This window comes from Lathyrus oleraceus, chromosome 5 (assembly GCF_024323335.1).
Source record: "Lathyrus oleraceus cultivar Zhongwan6 chromosome 5, CAAS_Psat_ZW6_1.0, whole genome shotgun sequence".
NCBI lineage: Eukaryota > Viridiplantae > Streptophyta > Magnoliopsida > Fabales > Fabaceae > Lathyrus > Lathyrus oleraceus.
The window spans coordinates 48,913,303-48,924,136 of NC_066583.1; positions in this window are offsets into that span (position 1 = coordinate 48,913,303).

Consider the following 10,834-nt stretch of genomic DNA (forward strand, 5'->3'; position numbering starts at 1 on the left):
CAAAAACAAGAAATTGGTTGTAGTAGGGGGAGAAAAGGCTCTCCTGGTTAGCCATCTGTCTTCTTTCTCGTACATTGACGCAGAGGATGAAGTTGGAACCCAGTTTCAAGCTTTATATATTGATGAACCAATCGAGAAGAAGTCTCCTTCATTCACTTCCTACCGAGATGCGAAGCTGGCCATTGAATGTGGTGCAGTTGCTGGATTAGGGAAAGTGCTTGAACTTGAAGATAACCGATCCCGGGCTGGCATTGGCTATGGTTCTGGGGCATGCAATGAGCAAGGTTTGTTCACAAATGGAGGATTCATCCATGCTGATCAACCTGCAGAAGAGGAAGCTGCTGCTATCATTGAAGAAGAAGATGCAGAAGACTTGAACAATTTTGTTATTCCTGGTGGTGTCTGCCACAATTGGGTCGCTGTAGATGTTCCTACAGTCATCCATAGATCAAAGTAATTGTTCATTTTGTTTAAAACCCTTCTCCCATGCCAAAAGGAGAAGTGATGACATTGTTGGCAAAGCATATATACAATGATGTTTTCATTCAATTTTTGCATTGTTAAACATTTGTTTTTCCGTTGTTTTCACTTTTTGCTTTTCGTAATGAAATCAGTGATCACAAAAAACCATAAAAACAAAAAATAAAAGCAAACATTTTTGATCTGCATAATGATTTGCTTGTCTAAATTCTGAAGTTTTTCTTAACTAAAATCATTATGCAGGTTGATCCTAAAACCCATTGAACATAATGATCCAACGCCATCTCCCAATTTTGAATTCCCTGTATTTGAGGCAGAGGAAGATGACGTTGAAGAGATTCCTGATGAGATCGCCCGTCTCCTTGAGCACGAAGAGAAGATCATTCAGCCGCATCTCGAAGACTTGGAAACAGTCAACTTGGGGTCTGAAGATTGTGTTCGCCTGGTGAAGATTGGGGCACTTCTTGAAGAGTCTGTTAAGGAAGAATTGATCAGCTTGCTACGAGAATATTCAGATATCTTTGCTTGGTCCTATGAAGACATGCCGGGTTTAGATACAGATATTGTGCAACATTTCCTGCCTTTGAAGCCCGAGTGCGTGCCTGTGAAGCAGAAGCTCAGAAGAACTCATCCAGACATGGCAGTAAAGATCAAAGAGGAAGTTCAGAAGCAAATTGATGCGGGGTTTCTGGTGACTTCGACATATCCTCAATGGGTGGCCAATATTGTGCCTGTTCCTAAGAAGGACGGAAAAGTCCGTATGTGCGTTGACTACAGAGATTTGAATAAAGCTAGCCCGAAAGACGATTTTCCTCTACCACACATCGACATGTTGGTAGACAATACAGCTAAATTCAAAGTCTTTTCCTTTATGGACGGATTTTCCGGATATAATCAAATCAAGATGGCACCAGAGGATATGGAGAAGACAACATTCATCACACCTTGGGGAACATTCTGTTATCGAGTGATGCCCTTCGGTTTGAAGAACGCCGGAGCCACGTATCAACGAGCTATGACTACCTTGTTTCATGATATGATGCACAAGGAGATAGAAGTCTATGTTGATGATATGATTGCTAAGTCCCGAACGGAAGTTGAGCATATTGAGCATTTGTTGAAGCTTTTTCAGCGTCTGAGGAAGTTCAAACTTCGCCTGAATCCGAACAAATGTACCTTTGGAGTCCGTTCCGGCAAATTGTTGGGTTTTGTGGTAAGTGAAAGAGGTATTGAGGTTGATCCTGCAAAGGTCAAAGCAATACAAGAGATGCCTACACCCAAAACTGAGAAGCAAGTCCGAGGTTTTCTTGGCCGCTTGAACTACATCTCCAGATTTATATCCCACATGACTGCCACATGTGCGCCGATATTCAAGCTCCTCCGGAAAGATCAGTCTCATGATTGGACCGAGGATTGCCAGAAAGCTTTCGACAGTATCAAAGATTATCTGTCTGAACCTCCGATTTTGTCTCCGCCTGTAGAAGGAAGACCTCTGATTATGTACTTAACAGTTCTTGAAGACTCGATGGGTTGTGTACTCGGTCAACAAGATGAATCAGGGAAGAAGGAGTTTGCTATATACTACCTCAGTAAGAAGTTTACTGATTGTGAGTCTCGGTACTCTACGCTTGAGAAGACGTGCTGTGCTTTAGCTTGGGCTGCTAAGCGTTTGCGCCAGTACATGATTAATCATACAACTTGGTTGATGTCCAGAATGGATCCAATTAAGTATATTTTCGAGAAGCCTGCTTTAACTGGGAGGATTGCCCGTTGGCAGATGTTGTTATCTGAGTATGATATTGAGTATCGAGCTCAGAAAGCTATCAAAGGTAGTATCTTGGCTGACCATCTAGCGCACCAGCCGATTGAAGATCATCAGTCTGGTCAGTATGACTTCCCGGACGAGGAAATTCTGTATTTGAAGATGAAAGATTGCGATGAGCCTACACTTGATGAAGGTCCGGAACCTGGTTCCAGATGGACGATGGTGTTTGATGGCGCTGTTAATCAATATGGAAATGGAATTGGGGCAGTGATCATTAATCCTCAAGGTCCACACATTCCGTTTACAGCAAGGCTAACTTTCAAATGCACGAATAACATGGCGGAGTACGAAGCCTGTATTATGGGACTTGAAGAATGCATTGATTTGAGAATCAAATATCTTGATGTCTATGGTGATTCAGCCTTGGTTGTCAATCAGATCAAGGGTGAATGGGAAACGAATCAACCAGGTCTCATTCCGTACAGAGATTATGCAAGGAGAATTTCAACATTCTTCACAGAAGTTGAATTTTATCATATTCCTCGAGAGGATAATCGGATGGCAGATGCCCTTGCTACGCTTGCTTCCATGATAGTTGTCAGATGGTGGAATGATGTCCCCAACATTACTGTGATGCGCTTGGACAGACCCGCTCACATATTTGCAATCGAAGACGTGAAAGATGACAAGCCTTGGTATTTTGATATCAAGAATTTCCTCCAGAACCAGGTTTACCCGCCTGGGGCATCTGTGAGAGATAGGAAAACTTTGAGAAGGTTGTCAGGCAGTTTCTACCTCAGTGGTGAAGTGCTGTATAAGAGAAATTTTGATATGGTTTTGCTCAGATGCGTGGATAGACACGAAGCAAACCTATTGATGACTGAGGTCCATGAGGGTTCATTTGGTACTCATTCCAACGGACATGCCATGGCTAAGAAGATGTTGAGAGCAGGCTACTATTGGCTGACAATGGAGTCTGACTGTTGCAAGTATGTGAAGAAATGTCACAAGTGTCAAATTTACGCGGATAAGATTCATATTCCTCCGACACTCCTGAATGTGATTTCATCACCATGGCCTTTCTCTATGTGGGGAATCGACATGATCGGCATGATTGAGCCGAAAGCGTCCAACGGACATCGGTTTATTCTCGTAGCAATTGATTACTTCACCAAATGGGTTGAAGCCGCTTCGTACGCGAATGTAACCAGACAGGTGGTTGTGAAGTTTATCAAAAACCAGCTGATTTGCCGTTATGGTGTGCCAGAAAGGATCATTACTGATAATGGATCCAATCTGAATAACAAGATGATGGATGAGTTGTGCGCTGAATTCAAGATTGCACATCATAATTCCTCTCCTTACAGACCTAAGATGAATGGGGTTGTTGAAGCTGCTAACAAGAATATCAAGAGAATTATCCAGAAGATGACTGTCACTTACAAAGATTGGCATGAGATGCTGCCATTTGCTTTGCATGGATATCGTACGTCTGTACGTACTTCAACAGGGGCAACCCCTTTCTCTCTTGTTTATGGCATGGAAGCCGTTCTCCCAGTAGAGGTGGAGATCCCATCAATACGAGTCTTGATGGAAGCCAAGTTGACTGATGCTGAATGGATTCAGAGTCGTTACGACCAATTGAATTTGATCGAAGAGAAACGATTAACTGCCATGTGCCATGGTCAGTTATATCAGCAGAGAATGAAGCAAGCATTCGACAAGAAGGTCAAGCCTCGCGTGTTCCGAGAAGGTGATCTTGTGCTCAAGAAAATTTTGTCTTTCGCGCCCGATTCCAGGGGCAAGTGGACTCCAAACTACGAGGGTCCATATGTTGTTAAGAGAGCCTTTTCAGGCGGTGCTTTGATGCTTACAACAATGGATGGGGAGGAATTCACTCGTCCTGTGAATTCAGATGCAGTTAAGAGATACTTTGCCTAAAAAAAAAGTATATGCAAATGAAAAAAACAGAATTGCTCGCTAAGTTGAAAACCCGAAAGGGCGGCTTAGGCAAAAATGAGCGTCTCGGTGGAGAACCCGCAAGGGTAATCCAGGCAAAAATTAGAGACTTGAAAAAAAGAATATATTTGCATCCCGCTAGATTGAGTACCTCACTCTGGGGCAATCTAGGCAAAAATTAGGGATTTGGCAAGTAACTGCATCCTGACAAGACTTTCTGTTCGCCAGTCGTCATTTCGTCAGAAGATTCTCGATTCGTCGTCAACTGAAGCTTCGGATACATCGAGATTCAAATTGGTAGAGAAAGGATCATTATGTTCAATGTAGCCCTCTTCCAATATATATCACTGATTTCGAATTTGTACAGATCTATGGAGTCTTGCCATTTGCAGACTACCATTCCATCAAATCAATTTGAGCTTTTTATCCAATTATTTGCACTCTTATTTGTTTCAATTCAACAAATGTTTTGCATGTTTTAAATTGATAAAATGTCATTGTTTTAAACAAATCAAATTTTTCAAAATTGTTGTTTTATACAAAGTGAACATTCACAAGATTGAAAGGATACTCAAGAATATCTCAGTGCTCTCCCGAGGGTGGCATGATCTCCAACAGGTAAGACATTCGTTCATATTCCTGGTTTGGTGGTATTTTCTTTCTTCACATCTTTGTTGGGGCTGTTCCTCAAACGAGTTGTTGGTGAGGTTGTCCCCCAGTATAGTCGCAAGCAGAGTGTTGTTGAAGACTTCGTTTTCTCCAGCAGCAGTTTTTCCCAGCATGGGTGTTTTCTTGTGAAGTTTCGGCGGTTGGTGGTTTGTCATCTTGGTCCCCGTCACTTTCTCCAGTGGGTCGTCTGCCCCAGACTTTATTTGTCTCTTCAGCACAGTCATGAGTAGAGCTGTTATTGATATCCCCTCGGAGTCGCGAGCAGAGTTGTTATCACTCTTCCCAGTGCAGTTGCCCGCGGAATTGTCTGTTTCTTCAGCACGATTGTTTTCTTTTTGAAGACCCGGTAAGTCAGTGGTTTGATACCCGGTACTTTACCCTTTCCCCGGCAAAGTCGTCTGCGGAATTGTTGTTATCTCTCCATCAGAGTTTTTCTCTTCAGCAGAGCAAGATTTATTTTCCTATTCAGTGGTTGATTGGGTTGATATCCCAGTATTACAACCATCCTTTCCTCAGCATAGTCTGCAGAGCGTTTGTTGTGGCAGCTTCGCCCGTTGATTACTCTTTCAATCCCAGTATGGTCGGATGATGGCTTTGGCCTCCAGTGAACGGATTGATTTCCTGACTGTTTGTGATCCCCAGTAGAGTGGCTCATATTGCAGAATCTATTTGTTGTGATCAGTTTGCTGTGTGTTCTCCCCAAGTAGAGTGGCTCATATTGCAGAATCTATTTGTTGTGATCAGTTTGCTGTGTATTCTCCCCAAGTGGAGTGGTTCGTTGCAGAATCTACTTGTCTGATCATTCTCCCTCAGTGGGTTGTTCCCCAGCGGAGTTGCGTGGAGTTGCTTCTACAGCAGTTTGTGTTCGTGCTTATGCACCTTTTTGTTTCTCAGTTGACACTGGGATCCCTTGCAGATATCTTGGGTTTTCTCTTGTTCCCCTACAGATTCGTCTTGGTGGCTGTTTTGCCCGTTGTGACTTTCTGTACCCTGATTGGGTCGTTTCCTGATATCTCCGACTCTCTGCTTCTTCAGCAGTACCCGCAGATCTTTGCTTTACAGCATGTAGATCTCCGCAGATTGGCTCTCCAGCTGGTTTTTCCCCTGGAAGTATAATGCCGGACGTTTGATTCCTGGACCTGTTTGTGTTAGAATTGTCTGTTTTGTCAGCATTCATCAAACACAAATCACGCATATTCATGCATATTCATAAACATTCAGATACTCATGTTGCATTTCTTGCCATGTATCTTTTGTTTGTCGTGTCTCCTGCTATGGTGATATAGATCTCTTTACAGATCTCCCCAAGCAGATGTCGGGTGTTATAAATCTCTCCATCTAGAGTCAGCCCCATAAGCAGAAAATGTTCGTCTTTCCTTCTGCAGTTCCCCACTGAGATATATCCTCGTGGATGACGGTTTCTTCCGTTTCCTCCCAACACATATATTGGGATGGATTTTCCTATTTGAGTTATATCCTCATTAGGACATGTCTTGATTCAGTCTGTCTTTTCGGATCATTCCCGAATTGGCTATTTGTCAGATATCTTGTACTTCCCAGTGGGTTGTTCCCCAACGGAATGTTTTTGGGCCTCTACCCTCATAATTGGTAGTTATAAGTCCTACTCTTTCCTGGCTTTCGTGACAGAATTTGTGGTTATACACCTTTTATTCTCCAGCCAGAGCTTTGGTTTTCTACCTCATACCGGTAGTTGTAAATCCTATTTTCCTGCTCTTCAGCAGTTTGCGGTTTGTTATAAACCCTATTTTGGTTTCCCGTGCGGATTTGTGATTCGTTCTATCCCCACGCGGAGTTGTTGGTCTTCTACCCCGTATTCGGTAGATGTAAACCCTAATTTCGTGATTATCTTCATTCAATATTTGATGTTGATTTTCCTTTGCTTGGATAAGTTGCTCAGATCAGCACTTATATCCCTAGCAAGTCTTTTGTGGATAATTGCCGTATGCTAGCAATTTTATCCCCAGTGGGTCCTTTCACCGTTTGCTAGTGATTTGTTCCCCGGATCATTGGTTGTATACCAATGCATCCCCAGCTAGTCCTTGTGGATAATTGCCGGATGCTTGCAATTTATCCTCAGCAGATCGCCTTTCATTTACCCTTTTGTCGGTAATGTCTGTTGCTCCCTTTTGATTGGTCATCATTATATACCTAGTTTGGTATCCCGATGCCTTTCTTTTCGGTTGATTTATCCTTTATTAACCCAGTAATCGGTTGTGGATAATCTTCCATGCGAGTATATTATTCACGGTCTGCCGGTAATGAATAATATGTCTCATGCACTCTTCAGTCGAAGCCTTTTGTATTTCCCCGGTCGAGTAAGATTCGTTATTTCCCTTTGTGGAGTCGAATATTCTTGTTGGTGGATAATTGCCGGATGCTTGCAATTTATCCCTTTGAGTTGTCTTTCGTTTACCCGGATGCTTGGTATCGATTGTCTCTCTGTTTTGGATAGTCACCTATTATATACTTCGGTATCCCTGGTGTCTTTTCCTTTCGAGTATATTATTCACGGTCTGCCGGTAATGAATAATATATCTCATGCGCTCTTTAGTTGGAATCCTTTGTTGATTTTCCCCAGCTGAGCAAGATTCGTATTCTTTGTAGAATCGAATATCCATCCTTTAACCAGTTTGTGTTTTGGATGATGAGTGTTTTGGAAGTGAAATCCAATTCACGTTTCGGTAGATCACCTATTATATACCCAGTAACCGGTATCTCTGGTGTTTCTTACCATGCGAGTTTATTATCTACGTTCTGACGGTAATAGATAATATATCTCATGCGAGTATCTTATCCACGGTCTGCCGGTAATGGATATTATATCTCATGCACTCTTTGGGTTTGTGTCCCCAGTTGAGTAAGATTCGTATTCTTTGTAGAATCGAATATCCATCTTTTAACCAGTTTGTGTTTTGGATGATGAGTGTTTTGGAAGTGAAATCCAATTCACGTTTCGGTAGATCACCTATTATATATCCAGTAACCGGTATCTCTGGTGTTTCTTACCATGCGAGTTTATTATCTACGTTCTGACGGTAATAGATAATATATCTCATGCGAGTATCTTATCCACGGTCTGCCGGTAATGGATATTATATCTCATGCACTCTTTGGGTTTGTGTCCCCAGTTGAGTAAGATTCGTATTCTTTGTAGAATCGAATATCCATCCTTTAACTAGTTTGTGTTTTGGATGATGAGTGTTTTGGAAGTGAAATCCAATTCACGTTTCGGTAGATCACCTATTATATACCCAGTAACCGGTATCTCTGGTGTTTCTTACCATGCGAGTTTATTATCTACGTTCTGACGGTAATAGATAATATATCTCATGCGAGTATCTTATCCACGGTCTGCCGGTAATGGATATTATATCTCATGCACTCTTTGGGTTTGTGTCCCCAGTTGAGTAAGATTCGTATTCTTTGTAGAATCGAATATCCATCCTTTAACCAGTTTGTGTTTTGGATGATGAGTGTTTTGGAAGTGAAATCCAATTCACGTTTCGGTAGATCACCTATTATATACCCAGTAACCGGTATCCCTGGTGTTTCTTACCATGCGAGTGTATTATTCACGGTCTGCCGGTAATGAATAATATGTCTCATGCGCTCTTTGGTCGGAATCCTTTGTTGATCTTCCCCAGTCGAGTAAGATTCATATTCCTTGTGGAATTGAATATCCATCCTTTAAACAAGTCTGCTGTTCTAGCTTTCTTCAGGGTGATGAGTGTTTTGGAACACACACCAATTCACGCTTTTTTGTCCATCCTTTAAACAAGTCTGCTGTTCTAGCTTTCTTCAGGGTGATGAGTGTTTTGGAACACACACCAATTCACGCTTTTTTGTCCATCCTTAAACAAGTCTGCTGTTCTAGCTTTCTTCAGGGTGATGAGTGTTTTGGAACACACACCAATTCACGTTTTTTTTGTCCATCCTTTAAACAAGTCTGCTGTTCTAGCTTTCTTCAGGGTGATGAGTGTTTTGGAACACACACCAATTCACGCTTTTTTGTCCATCCTTTAAACAAGTCTGCTGTTCTAGCTTTCTTCAGGGTGATGAGTGTTTTGGAACACACACCAATTCACGCTTTTTTGTCCATCCTTTAAACAAGTCTGCTGTTCTAGCTTTCTTCAGGGTGATGAGTGTTTTGGAACACACACCAATTCACATTTTTTTGTCCATCCTTAAACAAGTCTGCTGTTCTAGCTTTCTTCAGGGTGATGAGTGTTTTGGAACACACACCAATTCACATTTTTTTTGTCCATCCTTTAAACAAGTCTGCTGTTCTAGCTTTCTTCAGGGTGATGAGTGTTTTGGAACACACACCAATTCACGCTTTTTTGTCCATCCTTTAAACAAGTCTGCTGTTCTAGCTTTCTTCAGGGTGATGAGTGTTTTGGAACACACACCAATTCACGCTTTTTTGTCCATCCTTTAAACAAGTCTGCTGTTCTAGCTTTCTTCAGGGTGATGAGTGTTTTGGAACACACACCAATTCACGTTTTTTTGTCCATCCTTAAACAAGTCTGCTGTTCTAGCTTTCTTCAGGGTGATGAGTGTTTTGGAACACAAACCAATTCACGATTTCGGATCTTATCCTATAAACAACCTACAACCCGGTTCAGGATAACTTTCCATGCGAGTACATTATCTACGTTTTGACGGCTATAGATAATATATCTCATGCACTCTCTTGTCGAACACTTTGTTTGTTTCCCCAACTGAGTAAGATTTGCATTCTTTACAGAATCAAATATCCATCCTATAAACAAGTTTGCTTTCGCTCTCTTCAGGATGATGAGTGTTTTGGAACACACACCAATTCACGCCTTTGGTCGGTCACCTGTTACATACCTACATCCTTGGTGTTCCTCCCTGATTTGTTTGTTACCCTTATACCCGTTAACATCTCATTTCTTTGGTGCTTCCTCAGTGAAGTTTTCTTTTGCTTCTCCCCACGAGTCAGCTTGTGTCTCTCCAACGGATTTTCTTTCCTTTGGAATTATTCTCTCCCCAGTATGAGTCCTTCACTCCCCAGTGAGGTCTCCAGTCTGTTTTCTGTTATTCCCTAATCAGAGTCGTGTCTTGTTCACGCTGTGTCAGTTTTGTTTATCCCCAACTAGAGTCTTGTCAGAGTCTCTGTTCCTGGTGAGTGTATTACTCCGACGGATCGTCTTTTCTTCTGTGTGAATCATATTCCCCACAGAGTTTGTGTCTTTTGCACGCATACATTTGCATCATGAGGTCTCTTAGGGACCAAAATTTGTCTCATTACTGTTATTTAAGCCCATTCTACCGCGTCAAGATGAAGATTTCTAAACTTCATTTCTCCGGCTAGAATGACCTTAAATAGGGGCATCTGTAAGACCCCAATTTTGGCCCTAAAATCCCTCATGGCCCATATCATATCATATCATGGCCTCAAGGATCATTGCATACCTTAGCTTCCCTCCTAGTGGGTAGGTTGCCTTGTGAGTTGATTCTTGATCACCAAGCATGCCTTGCATTTGTATATCTTTGCTTTTCATATGTTTATCAACCAAAAGTACAAAAATATTGTCAGTTTAACCTTGTTGCTTGCAGTTGAAGCAATCATCAGCAATTAGGTCAAAGACAGTCAACAGTCAGTCATTGCAATGGATGGTGGCCATTCTTGCAGAATTTGGGCACCATGATCAATAATCAAGAGTTCATATGACTTGGGACATCATTTGGAATCAAATTCTCAAGGAATTAGGGTTTGGAATTCATCAGAAGTGGTTCAATCATGCAAAACCCTAGGGAAGTCAAACTTGGTCAACTGTGGATTTAATCAGTGATTTGATGGATAGAATTGATTTGAAGGAGCTCATTCATGTCCATACAAGCCTCATATACCATGTCAAACCTCATCATGGAAGAATTTGAAGTCAAACAGAAAATTTCCCAAAATAGAAAGTG